At 46.6% G+C, this 19,539-nt stretch overlaps 1 protein-coding gene across 1 annotated transcript in view; it reads right to left on the bottom strand.

The window, feature by feature from the left end:
* The window catches only part of LOC128731405 (octopamine receptor beta-2R), a 71,937-nt gene that overhangs the window by 26,572 nt on the left and 25,826 nt on the right, over nucleotides 1–19,539 (bottom strand). The window contains exon 3 of the mRNA XM_053824524.1: nucleotides 17,940–17,958. The gene's annotated coding sequence lies outside the window, so the exon portion shown is untranslated. The remainder of the gene's footprint in view (nucleotides 1–17,939; nucleotides 17,959–19,539) is intronic.

The raw sequence follows: 19,539 nt of genomic DNA, 5'->3' as shown, positions 1-19,539 counted from the left end.
ATGTGTGTTGTAATAGGATTACACAAACTTTTCCCGAATGTGAAAGCGACCTCACCGGTAAGGGGTGCGATCCAAAGCGAACGTGTTGGCTTCTATTTTCGGCCTATCTTCACATTCGCTCAATCGCCATCCGGCGAAGCGCAATCTGCTCGCGTCGAGCCCCAAAACGAACGGGAAGCATTCACTCGCATCAATAACGCAAGTTTGCTTCACCGTTGACTTAGCAATGGCGTAGAATCGTGTTTTTTTTTGTTGTTTTTTCTCTGTGTTTGCCCAACCGCGTTCCGCGAGCCTGTAACTCAATCATCATAATTCCAGCCGGGTGCTTTCCCGATACTGCCCTACCCCCAGTGGGTGGGTGAAAATGTAAAAGTTTGTTACCGAAGCGGTATCGTATTGATGGAATCAGCTTTGCCCTTTCATGGAATGGTTCAGCAGATGTTGGGTGCACACACACACACGCCGGGAAGTCACTATGTGTAATGAAAAATAACATCAAAGTATCGGTGGCTCGACCGTCGAGCGATCCCATCGTGAAGGCGTTTGATCGCGTGGCGTCATAAAAATCATATTTCAAAATTACATCCCATCCCGCAAAAGGGCACCGTGATTCGGTACCGAGAGGCTCAGTTGCCCGTGTTGGTGGAAACCGTAAACTTCTGGCACGGGACCACAAACCCGGCCCTAATTGAGCAAACATTATGTTTGCAGAAGCCCCGGTACTGGCTACCGCGAACTCCGTAGGTTTAAGCCGACTTTATGTTATGGCTGCAGGCGGAACCACACACAAAAAATGCCCCCAAATCTTTTGGGAGATGGTTAAGTAATTTTGTGTTGGGCAAAGTTTGTTTAATTTTAATCATTACTTTGTTGGGGAAAAAACATGCACCCTAAATTGGATTCCGAACTTGAGAAACAACGAGAAGCATTCGCTGGAAAAGAAAAAGCTCTCCCACGTCACTGGATTTGACTGAATTCGCAAAGCTTTTAATCCTACATGCGTCAGGATTACAAAAAGATCATCGTGATTTTTCGTAGTATTTCATCTTGAACCTGAATAAAAATGCTCTTTTCCTGGTCCATTATATTTAGCCTTCTTTTTCTAAAGTGATTACCAGCTCGATTAACGATCAAACTAAAACTTCAGACGTTGCAATGCCGTTTCAGACAGGTTTCAATCCGATTTTGATGAATGAAGACAAAATTGGTCAAAAAATGCTACTAAACCATTCTTCCATCTCTCTTAAACCATTCTTTTTTCACTCTTTTTTTGCCTTTACCTTTAGCACAGATAAGTTATTCAACATTTGAATCGAACATGAGGGCGACAAAGCGCTCGGGTAGAATACACATCCGCGTGTTTTCATAACTTCCAGCCAAGATTGATTTATACACCAGGCTGCGAGAATCTCCGTAAGCAAAGATTGCGAAAGTTCGAGCAGCTTTCCTCAGCGGAGCAAATCTCAAATCGCATTTTGCACCATTTACCGCCGCTGATTGGAGTTTCGTACGCCTTCGTTCAACGGTTGATCCGAACATATGCTCGGTTCCGCGTTCGCATATATCAACAGCATCAGTTTTCCCATTGCCGGAAGACGCATACATCAACTTGTCCGCCTGTGGCGCGGCATTGTTCGGCCGCGGGCGAAAGATTTATGGTAATCGTAGCGCTGCAAATGAACTGCCTGCAAACCCGGTCGCACCGAGACATCGTTAGGAAAACATAGGCAAATCGCCACAAACCCGCAAGGCTACGCTTTTTACATGACTGAGTACGGGCGTCAACGACAGCGACCCTCCAATGTACAAAAAAAAAGCATGCAAATAAAAGGAAAAGGTAATCGAAAAATCGCACCGATGAGCTAGATCGGTATCGGTTTGGTAAATAAAATGTGAGGTCGCAGGACGCTCCCCGGGCCAGGACGGCAATCAATTTCGCACATGAACGCGGCGTAAGCGATTTCCGTTCAATATACATACGTAAATTCACAAACTCGTTCTCTTTTTTTTTTGCATGGTGGCCCTAACGAATACAAAAAAGTACATCCCTTACCCTAGCTTCCAGGAGGTTCGGGTTTTCCATTTCGTTCTCCTCGAAAACGGCCCTAAGCTCAAGCTGAAGCACCACGGAGGGTTTAAGGCGTTTGCGACCGAAAAAAATGCTTTCACAACATCAATCTGACAGGTCCCAATAGAATGGGTCGCCCCTTTTTGGCAGGCCAGTCGCTGCGGTACTGATAAATTGAGCTACGTTCCGAGTGGTTCCCAGTTCGTTTCGAATGGTTTTTTTTTTCCTTCAACATTTCTCCGACTGCCTCCCACGACCATCGAATCCTGCTCGCCGGTGCTAAACGAGCCACATGATGAGGATATTAATGGTCATCATAATCGACCACGGGGGTGAGTGTGATGATGCCGGGCGAGCGATGATGATGACGCCGGCGTTCCAAAGCTCCCGGCCCGGTTCGCCATTGTGCGCCTCTGTTTCGAGTTTCGCTCGAGCTCACCACCATCGAAACACCTCGGGGTGGGTCGCACAGTTTTATGAGCTATACGGCTATACGGCGAAACGGATAACTGGGTTGTGAGCTAATTAGAGGTAATGGAGCGGAGAAAATAGGTTTAATTAAGCAGAATCCGATCAATCCGGTTGATTCGCAATGGCAGCCGGCCAACGCACGGGGTGAGTCTTTTGGGAGGCTACGATTTTTGCCTCACTTTTCTCGCCTTATCTGCACCACTGCGAACGCCTTTAGCAAAGTTTTTTTTTTGGTGGCCTTAGCCTTATGGTTTCATGGTTGCTAGAGCGAACGGCAAATGCCCTTGTCAGAGGTTATTCTAATGAGCAACCGGATCAATAATTAACCTCCGGGCTATTTGTCGTCAAATCGAACCTCTTTTTTGTATGCGCTGGATTACCGAGCATAACGCGGTCAGTTCCCCGCGGTCTGAGAGTTTGGAGCGAACCATTTGAGTCGTTTTTAAAGGCCCCCCTTATCAGAACGGAACCACCCTTTTCGTTCGATGATTGATCGGTAATTAATTGGAAATCCTTCACCCTTCGGCTGCCAATGGCGTGCGGTGTTGTGCACTTACGGCAATCAACTGCATCTCTCGGGTGTTGTTGTGACGATGGAAAAAAGAAAACAGACGAAGACGAAATGCGACACTGGCTCCAATGGTTCCAATTGTCAGCTCGTTGGCACGAATTTCGTGTCCATAGCACACGCCGTTGCCGATTGCATGCCGGGACACAGCGGATCGTGACTTTGTCTCCTTCCACCAGGTGTTCGGCCAGGTGCCACGTGGCGACGTTCGTGTTGCAACGCCCAAAATAAAAGCACCCTTTTGCCGTGGGACCAAATGTTACTGGTATGTCCTTGGATTGGTCGAGATGGCGCATGGCAATGTACCGACTCCGTGCTCCGTCTTGTGGATCGATTTATCCTTGACCTGGTGAAAAGTCAATGCCAGTGTGAGGCGAGAACACAACCGACCGACCGACCGAACGCCGTACACTTCATACGAGCCAGAACGGCTACGAGTGGGTCGCCGAGTGCATGTAGTAAGGATGTTTAACAACGTTGGGCTATTTTGAAGCATTTCGATTTTGCGCCTCAGTGTCCCGAAGTATAGCTTTGGGTTTTTGACGACGAGCCGACGTTTAGGTTTGGCTTTGTGTAAATGATTTAACATGCACTCGTAGCAGCGTGTACAGCGCTGTTTCCCGTCAAAGTTATCTCTTGGAACCCAAGAACTACCAAGAATACGGCTCTTTGAGCATAGAAATTACGCTTGGAACCTTGACCTTGACTAGTTTGTAATAAAGATCGCATTAGACGCAAACAGTGCTCAATGCATTAAGCCAATTCAAACAGTATTTGTTTTCTTTACCGCCGCCATTATGCCACCAAAAAGGGTATCCTCGTTGCAGAAATGTTTACTTTAAACCATCACACCCGACCGTACCATTTTAAATCGAACGCGAAATTAATGCAGCAAAATTTCGCCAACAGAGCCGCTTCGACGTGTCTTCGATTGTTTACGGCTCAACCCGTGCGATGAAGATACCAGATCGTGCGGACGTCAATTAAGTGCACGCGAGCGCACTCTTACCTTGCAGCTCTTGCAGCTTCGATGGGAAATCGTTCCGCAGATTTAAACACAACCCTCCCACCACCCACACAAACACCCACGCCCGCCGAATGATTCACGTGCTAGTTAAATGGATATTATTTGTTCAAATTATCCCACCGTCTCGACGAACCGCAGCGTTCGGCATGCGGTCGAATAAAGATTGCAATCTTATGTCAAACGCCCACCACCCACCCACTTTGGCGTCTTCACACCCCCCCGTATTCACTGTATTTGGTTGGTTTCGCCCCGTACCACTCCAGGCTCGATTGGTGCGCTGCGGGAAATAAATCTGTCATTTGCCCGCTTGTTTACAGCTCCAGCACACGCAAAGTTCACGCTACGCGGGAAAGGGAGTTTTCATCCACCCACAAACCCCCGGGGGTGCACTCGTCCTTAAGCCCTTCGGGAGGAGCGGCCGTCAATCGATCCGTGGCCTCCGTCGACCATCGCCAAGTGCAACTGCAAGCAGGCGATTCGATCGAGTGGGTGGGTTTTCCCAGAAGAAGGGCGTTTGATGGTCGTACGAGTGTCGGCTGTTGTTTGTTTGTGTGCGTTTTCCGACCGCTTGCTTATCGTTCGCAAAATGGCCCCCTTGGGGGTTGCACGGACTGAGCTGACGGGCGGTCAACGCGGCCGTTTCGCGATCGTTGTGTGGTAAACGATTCATGCGACCGACAATGCCGCCAGCGAGCTTCGCACGTGTCAAAACGGCACCGGAACCGAGGTGGTTTCGTCGTAATGAAGCGATTATAGTGCTCCCTTGCGAGCGGCCCTGCGTCTTTAACACGTCCGCAGTCTTGTTGATCTGTACCTTGGGTGGAATTTTTTGTTGGCAGATCTTTTTGCCTTTATTTTGATTGCACGGTGTGACCGTGCGCTTCCAGCGTGCTGGATTGGATTTATTTTTACGACCCTATAACTGCAGGCAATTTGCCTTAATGGTGCCCGTGCTTATCCGCCCGAGCCTCCACCGACTTCCGGAGGCAGCTTTTCGGGTGCGACTTGTTCGATTGCGATCCATCGCCGAATTGAAGCGGATTTCGATTGCGCGTAGCCATACAGGGATGTCCACGATCGGGAAGGAAATGCGATGAACCGCTGGGTTGAGAAGCGTCGAGTGTTAATAAATTTATGACATCCGTCGGCTTCAACGTGCTCGGTTGCGAGATTGGAATGCAAGAAGGGTATGCCACGTGTGTACGAATCGGTATGGAAACAAATTCAAATAGCTCTGAGGAGAGCGAACGAGCGAACGAGCGAGCGAGCGAGATGGATACCGAGAAACCGAGCGTTGATGTTAGATTCCCGTGCCGTTGCGAATGGCCAACGGCTGACGGATGCAGTGCAGTTCTATTATCTGCCAGTTCCCGCCGCACTGCATGCTGCAGTGCAATCTGTGGACGACCAGGGCCTGGAGCTCGGGCATTTGAATGAACTTTCCATCGCACTGCTGTATGAACCCGAACGTGCATAATGCCACGTTGCACAACGTGAAATTGATCGAGCAGGCACACGGGATTGCCGGGCGGTAACGGGCAAGCGATAAATATTGTCTGTGCGCGGAATTATGTAACGGAACCACATGCACCATTCGTTTCCACCGACCTAGTGTCACTGTGCATCAGCCAGCAGCAGCACCAGTTGGGCGTTTGCGCGTGTCGAAATGAGATGGAAGAGCGAGTAAATTTGGTGCATTCGGACCGTCACTATCTATCGCACGCGAATGTAACTCGTTGCTTGAAGCACAATATATTCAGGAATGGCGGCTCACTGACGGTGATGAAAAAAAAAATGTCACCGATAGCGGATTCTCAACTTTGCATTTTCGGACACTGGAAGTTATTGCTGCAATGTAATCTCTCTCCCCGGGCAGGCATTAAGGTAAGCCAGATTTGGTGCCAGGCTCACGTGCAGTTCGTTTTCGAGCATACGTTTGTGGGGGACATTTTCGGTGTTGAAACCATAATCTAAGCTGTTAACCGAGTCGCGCTCTTTTTTGTCCATTGCTTTTGAATGACTGTTTGCTGATGCAACTCTACATTTTTTGGCAATCATTACGCGTATCTTTCAGTTGCATTGCAAAAGTTGCTCTTATGACAGATCATGTTCTTGTCTATTTTATTTTCACAGTGTTACGACAGAAACTCCACCATTGAAATCAACATTTGGCTGGTTTTAAACACAATTACTAAAGTTTGTGTTAAACTGTGTTGCCTTCGTGAAACACCAATGAACCAGAAAGTCTTTTCGAAAAAGGATACGATCGGTGATTTTTATGTGCAGCTACCATAACGGAAAGGCACAAATTGCGAATGCTCAGCAACGGGAGTTTCACCCGTCAGTTTCTACACAGCGACAGTTATTACGATTGCAATAGATTGAAACCTTTTTCGCTTTCCTCCCAACGAAGGAGAAGGGCTCCATTCGTCCCGGAAGCCATACCTACTCGTTAATGTAGCATCGGTTCCGTGCTGCATGCGATTATCAGCAACCCGAGGCACGTTTCTAGCATCCAACGGTCGCAAATTCTCAGTGCAACTGCAGCACGGATGCAGTTCGCGACGCCCGAAGGCGAGCGATGGCAGCACTGGGATTGGACCTCAGCTCAAGCCCATCGTTAGATGCCGGGTGAGACGAACCGAGAGCGAGAGGATTAGTTTTTTTTCCATCATTTCAATGATCTCCTATCTCACTCGCTTGCTGGTGTGGTGGTGATAATTTTATGGAAATTATTTATAGCGACCATTATGCAGCAGTAAGCAAGCGCTTCGAAGTGCGCTGACAAGTGTCGCGCTGGTGGCCACGCACGACCGGGTGGATAATCCGCTCCGGTGAGCATATTTGCATTGCAGATTCACGTTTTCGCACGCTCGATAATGAACCCGGCTCGCGAAAATGGCATCCGTTTGACTTGCTCTTGCTGGAAAGGAGCGGAAGCGATAAATGAAGTACCGTTTCTCATCTGACCAGGGAGTTCGACGAATGTCATCTTCGAGGGAGAAATTAAGCTGAAATTAAATTTACTGTTTGCGAAGTGACATTAAATTAAATCACCTGGGTTTTGCAGATGTTTAGGTGTTAAATGTTATGCGATACATTTGTTATGTGATTTTAACTATTCAAAATCGTGGATTATTCACCATCAACCTCTTTTATGACTGCTGGCTTAGGATAAGTATTTAACTTTTATCATAAACATAACTCTAACGACAGACCAGTTCGACCTATTCCTGCACCACCCTTCATTAACGACTTAGCGCTAGAGAAACATCAAACCAGTGTTGTAAAAATCGGCAGACCGCATGTCTCACGTTCGCCCTCACGCGTTACAATCATCGGCGACAAAGTTCAAGGCTTCCGCTAAGCCGGCGCGAGTACGCGCTCGTGTCACTCGCGAATCATCCCCACGCTGCCATTACTCGCTCGTCGAAAGGGTGCGCTCCGTGTGTGATCGGTCAGTTCGCGCTCGCTTAATTGCCGATCATTCCTATCGCCACCGCGATCGATTGCCGGATGACATTTCAAAGCAGGCCGGCCGGCCGGCCGACCGTGAGTGGCTTGTAAATTCGCTCATCATCTCACTTCTTTTTTAAAATAGATTTTTATGCCTGCGAGGGGGTGTTTTATATTTTGTTTCCTATCTCTAGCCCCATACCCAGTGGCTAGACTCGAATTGATCGACACCAATTGACAACCGGAGCGGAGACCATTTACGCGAGTGCGATCGCGTGCCGTTCGCTATATCGCTCCGTTCGTGTTGAATGAATTTAATTCAGTTTCTGCTTCGCCTAGGAATTTCAGTTCCGGAAGCATTTAGTTGCCACTCGGCGGTGGTCGTTTGTCCGATGGAGGAACGCACAAGTGATGAAGAGATGGACAACCAAAACCGATGGAAGCCGAGGAGAAGCGTCCACGCTCTGCAGAACTTTAATTCGCCCGGGAACGCGTTGATTGGGGGTAATTAAGTTAAGCCATTGATTCGCCTCATTGCCACCGTATCGCAAATGGTTAGAATTGATGGATGCGCACGCTATTTGCATGATGCGGTGATGCGACCCTCGCTGGGTGGTAGAAAAGGAAACCAATTCATTAATGCTGGCTTGGCGTACAGATCCGGTATGATGCACAAATGGATGGTGCATAAAAGGCGACGTGTTGGGAGACTAGGACGGGTATCGGTAAAAAATGCAAATGATTGTTTGTCTATCTAATCTAGGAGGGAAGAATTAAATTATCCTCAACCCGTCTGCTTCCACTACACTTAATCCACCACTGAGACTCCACGTGCCACAAACGGGACGACGCAGAAAAAAACATAGAAAAATTGGTTAAAAAAAGAGCACATTTGTTTTTAGATGTTCGTTTTGATGTTGCTTTCAAGCAGCAGATGGATAAAAATATCCAATATTAAAATGATCCATTTCTTTTCGAATCCAATAAAAAAACTCTTCAATACGACAGCCTTTTTGTTGTCGTTGTTGAAGAAAGCTTCATAAATCAGCACCACCATGAATGATGGATAGAATAAATCAATGATTGACTCGGCGAGCGATTGATCAACTTGACGATTGATTGATGGAAAGCTGCTGAATTGATATGATGCGCACCCGCTTCCCGTTCGGGTAAATTGTCTTTCATTCACATGCGATCCAAGCCAAAAGGGGAAAAAAGCATGTACAAAAAGGAAGCCATTACAAGATGTTTATTTTACCGCTTGCTGTCTGGTTGTGCTTTTTTCACCTAAAAAGCCACTTTATGCAGATAGATAATACACAAGTCAACGCGGCACATGGCAAAGAAAGATGGGCGCAAGCCGTCACCAGGAGACATGAGACGCGGCCAGACAGTCAAATACATTCCACAGACGCCGTGCGAGCTGAGCAAACCCTGAGCAGAGAATTCCGGCCAGTTCAGTTCGCTCGGACGAAGCGGGAATTAAAATGATGGATGCATCCCGATACGAGTTTGACGGGCATGCCAGGATGAGACACTGAGGGAGTGCCTGTCCTTGGGGGAATATGCATGGAATAATTTAATTATAATGCATCACTCTGGCTGGGCGCGAAGATGCCGCCACATTCCATCGTCAGAAAAGTGCATCTCGCGGCATGCTCGACACGCTGCCCATTCATCTATGTCAGCCGGGTTAGATTCGATTAATGACATCGTTCAGAAGGGGTAATGTGGTCGAAAGTAAACCCTCGCTGAACTTTTGCTATCGATACGTCCGGTGATCAGTAGCACAATCGTGAGAGGGAATAGAGTCATCGTTCTTTAGTAGTGCCATTAGTAGGTGCAAACAGATACAGTTGCAAGCACGAACGCCACCACCTGGACAGAGGCAACATTGTGTGTCATGCCACGCGCAAAAAAAAGCTGTTTCACAATCGTTCCAGCGAGCATGCTGGCTATGACTGTTGGCGAAAAAAAAATTACACCCAACCACAACGACACCACACGGTCCTATTATTGTTTATTTGCACAAACAACCGCTACTGCAAGTGGCGGCTCTCATCGTCGGAGCACGTTTGATGCAAAAGGGGTTGCACTTCGCTGATGGTGAACCACCCCTTGTGAGGGTGCAATGTTGAAGGGGAGAAAAAACGACCACCCAGCCACCCTGCACGGTGCATTCCGCTTGGTTTATGATCACGAGCCGGTACTCACCCACGAGGAAGATGGCTTGTGGCGTGACAAGATGTGTAGGGTGCGCTGTTGATTATTATTATTTGCATCTATTTTCCTAACGTGTTGTTACGTCTTACACTGTGAGGCCGAGGTTTCCGGTAGGGTGCTGCACGTGGTGCGACGAATACATTGCGCTGAGTTAGTCACTCACCGGTGCGGGTTTTGTTTATCACGATCGTTTCGTTTGTTTCACCGTTTGCGGTGGTTTGTATTTATATTCCTTTTTTTTTTGCTTTGCCCCATACACTTCCACACGCGCCGTTCATCAGGCATATTTGTTTGTATTTTTCCGAATCGCCCTAGTACAAACGAGGAAAATTAAATCACATGTTGTTGTGCCGCTCTCGTGGCAGAGTGAGCAAATATTCATCATGCGAGAAGGTTTTTTGTCTTAAACAAACAAATATTTCCTCTATGGTACAACGCATAAAAACAGACATTTTACTGAGACATACTTGAATAGTGCAATCTTTTTCAAACGAAGCGAAAATTAGCATTTGAAGAATATGATCAAATGATTGATGTAAAGTATGAACGAGTAATTCGGATTGCAATCATAACAGTCAAATGCGACGAAAGGCAGTATTTATGAAAGCCGAACGGTAGTCAAAAGCTTTATCAATTAACTCAATTAACTGTAACATCATAATGAATATTTCTAAAGCCAACCAATTGCATGCATTCTATACAATTCTCTTTTTTCTGTTTATAGCTGTACTATGGATTCCCTTAACATCAACGGTGAACGTTTAACTAATAACACTTGTAATAGTTGCTGTTTCAAACAAATGATATGATATATAACACAGTTTTCAAAGGGCTGCCATACAAAAAGAAAAACTTTCGTTAAAGTATGGCTGCAACATGCGTGACATGGGTTTTTAAAGTAGACTTTCAACTACACGAAAGGACCCAAATCAACAAAAACGATGATAGAAGCTCCACAGTTACATCGCCTTAAATAAAACCGACAAAATTGGACCATTTCAACAATCGACTTTTGGTACCGGCTAGAACCCTCACCAGACGAAGCCGCAGGACACGAAAGAAGAATAGAAAATAACACTCTGCGGAAAAAAAATATCAGCTTTTAGAAAGCGAAGCGCAAAATGTTCACCAGACACAAATCCACCACCACCAACGACATGGCGCTGGGAAGCAGCTTTAGCAAGTGTTAAGCTTTCGGTAATCTCACGTCGTGCTCGACCGGACGCACCGGGTGTCCTTCCGGGTTCCGGTGACGAAATGTCGCCCGTTCACGTCCATCGTCTGATGTGTCGAATGGTGTATATAGGACCTCCATAATCCAGCCGGCAGGGTGGTCGAAGAACACCCAGCCAGATCCAGCCCGTTGACGCGAATGGTAGCGCTCGGCTGGAAACGCAACGCAAGCCCGACACGTGTTTCCGATGTCGTGATGGGACCGTGCATGCCTAACGGCTAATGCGATGGAACGGTGTAAGAAACGTGGCGATTGTCCCGGACCACTTCCGGTGCCGGCAGACCTTAGCGCGGACGAGGTTTGATGCGAGAAAGATGCGCCATCCCATGCATTTCCGCTCCGTAGGGTAGTTTTTGGCTTTATTTTTTTCTTTACACAAATCTAACAACTTTTACGAAGGCAAACAACAGCCGTTAAACTTTACGAAACCGCCCTTGCTCGGCCCGAGGGGTTAAAGTTTTTGGCAGCTCTACTCGATAGAACCTCCCGGCGTGAGTTTCTATGGTTTGGAATGCCAGAATGGCGAATTTGTCACCATTTAAACGTGCAAACGCTCCGAAACACCATTGACTTGATTTGTGACCCATGCTCCGACCACTCGGATGACCCCTTCCGAGGTGGCAAGGGTCGTCGAGGCCTCATCAAAGTTTTTCCTATGTCAACAAGCTGACGATTAGGTCGCGTTTTGGGAATGGGACGTAAAAGTTTCTCCTGTACCCGAACACCCTGAGAGGAAAGTCTTCACTCATGGCAGAAGGGTTTTTTCTTCAGAAAAAAGCTCGATGGGATGTAAAACTTGAGACTCGTTCGTTTGAGTTGACTTTCACACAAGCCTCTGCTAAATAAATCATACATGTTTACGAACGATCGTTTTGTTCCTCGGAAGAGAATGTTGTAAAAGAAAGAAAACGTGCGGCGCGAAAAGTTCCGTTAATAATGAAACAACAAACGTTAAACTGCAGGAGCATACATTATTTAGATATACGCTGGTATCTTATTCTAAAAGTCAGGCCTCTCTCTCTCTCAGTGCATTAACACGACCAACCCGTTGTTAGCTTATATTTATTGACTTTTCCATCCGGTAGGCCCATCGCAGACCTAAATCAAAGTGCCTCCATAATGTGACGCGCAGACGTTCTGAAAATAGTCGTTGCAAAACTTTTCCTACCATCCCTCTCATCATGCTCCTGCATGACTGGAGCGCCAGTTTTACGAGCTTGTTCAGCTCGAACAGAATAAGCAAAAAGGGAAGAAAAAATATTCCCACACATGAGAGTCCGACGGTAAACAGCGAGCCAATCAAGCGGCTCACTTCATACCCAAAACCGCTGCGAAAGCTGGAACCGGCTCGAGAAATTGACCTACCTTGCCCGAATGGCCCGATGCTGCCAATAAATCTTCATTATTTGTACCGAACAACCGCCAGACCGGAGCACTGATTACATCTAGAGCTGTTTTGATTTGTTTTTATTACCCTGACGCATGTGTATGGCGCAACCGGGCGCTTTTGACCCTTTGATGGGCTTCAGAGGCCAGGTTCAGTGACGAGTGATGGCCGAGTGAAGTCTTCACCGGGCTAACCGAGCTACCATGACCCGGACCGATACGATACGCTACCTTCATGGGCCCGGTTCACCGGTGTTCTCTTTGCGGAAATCAAATTCAACCTTGGCTGCGGTTGGTTCAATTCTAGGGCAGACGGCAGCCTCAGTGCAGGTTCTATTTTTCGTTGCCGCAGCACGGATGAGGCATTGAGGTTACCACCATGCCATCCATGAAATGTGGCCCTCATTAGTACGTGACCGGTGCAGCAAAACGGCAGGTCTGTGATGTCGAGCGAATCGATACCCGTTGATATCGCAGCTAATTGGAGCGGCTTTGCCCGGAGATGGGGGTCTCGTTTTCCCACAGCAGGCGCACCATTCTGTCTGCGGACTGCCCATGAATACCCGATTGGCGCCTTTGGCGAAAGGGCGCTTGGTGATAAATCTGTCTCGGAAATGGGCAGCTTTTGGTGCGATTAAGCGTGCTATCGGTGGGTCAATCCCTTTTTGGGCATGTCTCATTTAAATGGATCGATGCTGACAGCTACGATAAATGAACAAAACGTTAACCGAGCCACTCCATTATGGGAAATCGTTGCCATTGCCGTTGGCTTGGGATACTTTGCTTATTTTAACACGATGCTTCAAAAATCGATCAAAAAGGTTTACATTTAATTTTGGCTACGTGCTCGGCTAACTTTAAATGATAGCAGCTAATTCCATACGGGAGCAATTAATTTCCACACCAATTCTTGTGCCGTGTGCACTGCTTAGGTCCCATTAAAAAAATGCGTCATAAAAGCTTTCCTTTGTACAGAAAACCCCCTCGCACACATCCACAAACACATTGCTATATGTTGGACCGTCGCCTCATTTCGACAGATTGTCCGGGGATTTGAACAACCGTGTTCCTAACTTCCCCGGCGCATGCAATGCTCGAATCATCAAATTCATAAACAGCGAAGGACACGGGCTCTAACCGCCGGGTTCGACGCAATATTCACCGTCGTACTGTAATGAAGGCGGAAAACTTTTGCCACGCCTTGCGCGCTTCCACACGCTCACGCAACTGCCGCAGGGAAAAACCCCGTCACCGGCGGTACCATAAACCAGGCGCCTCCATCCAAAACCCACGAAAGCCCGCGTGGCGACGAGCTACTTAATTAATTTGAAATAAAAATAAAACACAACCACCATCCCGTGGCATCGGTGGTGAAGGGAAAATTCGTGTTTTTCTCGCCACCAAACAGCGAGTCGCAGTCCCAAGGTCGTTCGTTGGCGTATTTTACCCCCGAGGGCGGTCCCGATGTCGAGTCTCGAGTGCCCCGTGAAGGAATGCGCGCTCCAGCTACACCCGACGACGAGTGCTGTTTGTCGCCGTGGGAACACGATTTCACTCGCTACGCAGTACTTTGGACTTGCGTCCTTGAGCAACCGAGCTTCGAGCAGGCGGCCATCGGTCTTTGACGATTGTTTCGGCACTTTGTTTCCGTTCGCTTTCCGGTCTGGTCAAAATTTCCACCGCCGGTGACCGGGAGCAAGACACTCGAATTAGCCTTCTTCCGGAAAATCGGCCTCAAGGCTTCTGGATCGGCCTCTTCTGTGACCATTTGATTGGTGTTGCTACGAAATCTGTTACGAAATCATCGCTCCTTTTGGGTGCTTCTTGGAAGGAATGTCAAACGTACAGCAGCTGCTACAATAGCGTTGGTAATTAATTACGCGTTGGTTCAAAAACTCATTCTTATACCCAAATCCGGAAACAATTCTCATGAATATTATTTTCGGACGGATTTCCCAGATCGCACTCAAGCTCGAGAAGTTAAGAGAAACAATGCTAATAGGATTGCGAGAATCAATTAGAAAAGGATGTGCGTTCGATAGGCTGAAATCATTTGATGTTGGATTTGTTTCAAAAACCCGGAAAATGCGAGGTAATCCTTTACATGTTCTCGTTACGGGAAATTCAATTTATATTCAACAAAATCTCTCACGCACCAAAACTCACAAAAAGCTTACATGAGCGAAGGTTAGATGAACTATTCGACTCATTCGATCGGACAGCCTCCAATCATTTGGGCTACCTGTTATCAAAACGCTCGTACCGTGATGTTGCATTGCGGATTTCATTCGGTTCGCTATGAGAAATTTGCAAATTCCCTCCAAATCACGCTAACCTATCCGGTACGGGCCGTTGCGGTAAGCCTCGGAGGTGGTTTTGAACGAGCCATGCCATCGTTAGCTGCGGCAGAATGCAAACAGCTCGTAGCACACAGTTCGGCTGCGTACTTATGCAATTTGCAGCATCATGCGGGACATGGAAATTGCACCCGATCGATTTCATCCAGGCACGGCCGTGAGCAATAGCCGTGCACAAATACAACCGATGGAATCGATTCACAAATGCAACCAATTGCTTTGATCTTGCGTCCCAAAAAGGACCATGTGGAGAAGCGAGCTTCAAAGTGTAAGTTGAAGGGTGCGTGAGCGAATGCTGACTATTGAATTATTAAATTTTGACTCTGATTGCGTTTCCACCGAGTGAATCGATTATTCCATCTCGGCAGCTGCCGAGCGGACACTTTGCGGGCCAGTATCATTTTCATCCAATCGCCATCATTATCGGCCATTAGGAGAGGCCGTTATCCTGCTCGGCAACAGTCGAGGTTGCAATGTCCACGCAATCGAAAACGGATCTTTAAGCGATTGGATAGAAAATGAAAACGAAAAAAAGGAACATCCGATCCAGGATATTTTATTATCAGCCCGTCTTTACACGGTCAATCTCGCTGTCTCCTACAGACTGGCTGGCTGTGATGAGTGGAAATTTGACCGATTCCCGACTCTCATGTGCGATCGTAGATCAAACGCCATCCGCAATGTATCACAGGCGAAACGAACCCCGAACGCCCTCGGGACTCGGCAAATGATGGATGCTCGATATGTCGACACTTGAAACGGGATGCTTGGGATACGGTTTCAGCGTCCGTCGACCGGAAATCGGGTCAGATCCGTCTCGCAAAAGCAGAATCCTTCTCATCAGAGCTGGTTCTCAACGAACCCCACCACCACTAATGGCGTTGGGAGGAATTGATCGGGCATCAAGTCACCTTTTGGTATGGTGAAAGCCACCGAAACGACTGGAAAGTCTGATGAACGAATGTCGACGCACCATTTGCAAACACCGCTTCAGGTTCAGGACACGCTGTGGTTGGTAGCTTCCGGAAGTTCCCTTCCTGGTTGCTCGTCGTAGCAAATCATTAAGTGGATTATTGTTTTACATGCCATTCTCCGACCCAGCGGTGCTATTTTGGGGCAAACCCTTTTCCCACTCCTCGCTGTTTTCTCACAGAGAAAGTGAGTTTCTCTCCGTCGACTGCTTTCGGGACGGTGCCAAATGTCCTGCGGGAAAATGAGAGCTGTTTGTTAGGGGTGTGGAAAGGGCCAGAACCCGAAGCGGAGATTCCGTCATTGGACCATTTCCCGGTCGCCATCGGGCATTAGGAGAAGACAGCCACGAATATTTGTCACCCCAAGGCAGAAGCTTCCTCTGGAGGAAGTGTTGATTTAAACCCAGTGCTTTGTATAGCTGACGTACCTGTCGGAAAATTGCCACCAGAACGGTAACGATATCGTAGCTGTTTAATAAACGATTCTGGTTTGTCGGTTGGGTTGAATTAATCGCTACACTGGCTCCATTTAAAGTTACCGGTAGGGAAAATTCATAAGCACACATGAGTGCGCTTCGTTTACCGTTCGAAGGCTTTGCATAAGTTTATTGCACGAATGCGCTCGAAAGGTGTGAGGGATTAAGTTAGACATATTTCATTTAGTTTCAATGCTCTTTTTACAATCCCAATAATCTCGCACATGGCCTGACCGTTTTCTCATTGCGAATGCTGCCCCTAATGGAGGCTTGTACAAAATCATTCATTCATGAGTTGTTTGTAATGGATTTCAGAGTGAAAACTATTAAACACTGCACTACAAAGCCTTAAAAATGCGCTGTTCAGATGCAGCGACGCATACAGGTGCAAAATGTACTTTACAACTAATTCAATCAATCCCAAACCTAATCGAAGCATAGCGCGAGATGGTAAGCACACGATCATCAGCATAACACACATACATAGGAGCACGCCAATCCATCCACGTTGGGAAATTGGTATATACTAATGGTTACTGAATCATTCAATGTTTGGCCAATTATTTTAACACACGATCCGTAATCCACCCTCCTTGCAGTAACTCCTGTGCAAACATTTACGTCTAATTTAATCCCCTACCTTTGTAGATCCCAAATGTGTTCAAACCAGCCCGCGATAGCAACGCTTAATTATTCATCGAATGCTGCATTTTCAGAAATTGGAACGCGTTTCTCTCGGGGCATTATAGCGCAAAGGCCACTTTTTCTAGCTCGTTCATCTGTTAGAGTATAATCTACATTGTTTTTGATATTCATTTAACGAAAAAACATGTTTCAATAGCAAAGCCATAAAGAGCTAATCTCATCACAATTGCTAGTGATATAATCGATTTCATAGCATCGTTGCATCATTTTTTGTACCTCTTCAGCAGGCGCTTATTTTGCTGTGGTCGAAATAAACGTATAATTACACGCAATGACACTTTCATGGTACATTAATTTACACGACAAAGTATCCGCTCATTAATGGCTCATCTCCTCGCACACATCCCACGCACTCAAAAGGCAGCATCTTTCAGTATGGCAAACATAGAACACAGAGTGGTGGGTGGGAAATGAATGAAAAAAAAAAACACCCCATATTGCAACCAGGAAAGCACGAACAAAAAAGACCACAAAAAACAATCACCGCGAACCGCGGGATTGTTTACACCGCTTCAATCGGCTCTCGCGGATGGCTGCTAATTTTGTTGGCTTGCATTTGCTCTGCGTTTGGATGCGTGCACTGAACGCGCAATTTCCGCGCCCTTGGCAAACAATGGACGTCCGTTTTCCTCAGCGCGGATTAATGTACGCAGCCAATATAATATTGTCCGGACGCGGAATGGGTGGGCGAGCGCAAATGAAATAATGATGCTCGCCATTACCGACTTTAATGCGCTTGCCAAGCAGCGTTTTCATTTTCACGGAAAACAATGCCATAATAATAGGTGTTTGTTGCTTTTCTTTTTCGTAATTTAATTAATGCACGTATTATTTATTTTCTTCCACCAAGCGCGGTTGCGTTGAGGTTGCACTTTTGATGTGGGTGCGTTAGCTTTTTTTTTGCGATACACCGTTGTACACGTCGCATTTCACGTGATTTTTCTGGTATACTTTTCATTTGAAATGCACTCTTTTGGTTACCGCATTAATTGCATACCTTTCCTTTAGTGTTGTATCTGAAATGGAAAAAAAAACAACCGATTGAGTGAATGGTTCAGAATGGAAATTAATACGCTAAAAGTAAGGGTCTTTTTCATAGATCCAGCTGCAAAGAACATTTTCTGATAAAGTAAACCGTTTGAGTTTTATTAAGTTTTAAGAAACACAGTTACCCATTTGAAAACGAGCTTAAGACCGACTGACTTTGACCGGCGCATCGCAACCACCAAATTGACCCCCACACTCAATTGAGGCAAACCTGCGTCTTCAATGTACATCCCGTCCGTATGAAAGTCAACACCGACCGAAATAAATGCCCCCTCAATCATACAAATGATTCCAGACCCAAAGTGTCAAAACCATCGTTCCCGGTAACGACATCAATTTGCTACATAATAGCGCCACCGGTGGCGACGAGTAATATGATACTCATTCCTCCCTCGTGTGACCTTTAGGCCTCCTGCTAGGCACCTCCTCATTGCGACTTGCCTCACGCTCTAATGATGCAGTGGGCGTGGAAGCCTTTTCCATTCGTTTATCTTGTTTTTTACGCCACACTTTTGATTCAGTGCATTTTTTGTGCTTTTTTTTCGGTCACGCTCAGAACTACAATTCCGTGTTTTTTTTTCAATGACCAATCTGTCCGTAACGGTTTTTTGCACCATCCTGCGCAATCTTTGGCCGAAACCTGCAAGCGCTTGCCACCAAAAGACGGGTATCATGAGATATTCGATGGTCAACAAAGGAGTGGTAAACGAAGCTTAAACAAACCAGTCGCTTGTTCGCCTTTGTGATCCAATTTAATCTACTGCTTGCTTAGTACCGATTCTCCTGTCCTAACAGTGTGTAGGTAAACTTTTCGACTGATTTCCCTGTGGATTCTTAGGGAGCTCAATTCACGCAGCATGATGATTGACGGGATCGAAAATGGCTCAACGAATTTGTTGAAAATATTCTTCACTATTATCGTACTTTCAGAGCACCACAGTATTCATGATGGAGGCGCCTGGTCTTTTTCACCCTATTTCGCAGCAAGCTTTTCATTTAGCTGTAAAAACCGAATTTATTGATGCTGAAATAATGCAGCTACTGGCTTTGACTGCTTTCAGTGCATTTTTTTCTACATCTTCGTATCCCATCACATACACTTAAGTGTCACGATCTGCGAATAATCTACTCAGATATATATATTGTCACATCATTTTTCTATAAAGGGCTGCAATATCTCAGGACCCATTCAATACTCTGCAGTTAAATGGCAATCAACCGGAAAAATATACTTATGTATAAAAAACTAACAGGATTTCATAGCCTTTCATTGTTGCTACTCCACCACGTGACTAGCGCTCCGATGTGTGGCAAACGTTGCTTCTGGAACGGCTATAAAAGTCGATCACAAGAGCAATAGTATTGAGTTTAATGTCATGCTGACATCGGCACAATTACTTCGAAATTACCCACAATCGTTCCATCCCGTGTGCACCCGTGTTCAACCCCAACCGAGCGCAGCCAACCAGGGCGGTATTAATTATTCGAGGCTGCCTGCGATAAAGTGGTCGGAAATCGAGGTCACATCTGCGCATCACTACATGTTCTGG

Source organism: Anopheles nili, chromosome 2 (genome assembly GCF_943737925.1).
Source record: "Anopheles nili chromosome 2, idAnoNiliSN_F5_01, whole genome shotgun sequence".
NCBI lineage: Eukaryota > Metazoa > Arthropoda > Insecta > Diptera > Culicidae > Anopheles > Anopheles nili.
Note: the sequence above shows the minus strand (reverse complement) of the source record. Positions and strands in the feature narration are given on the sequence as shown.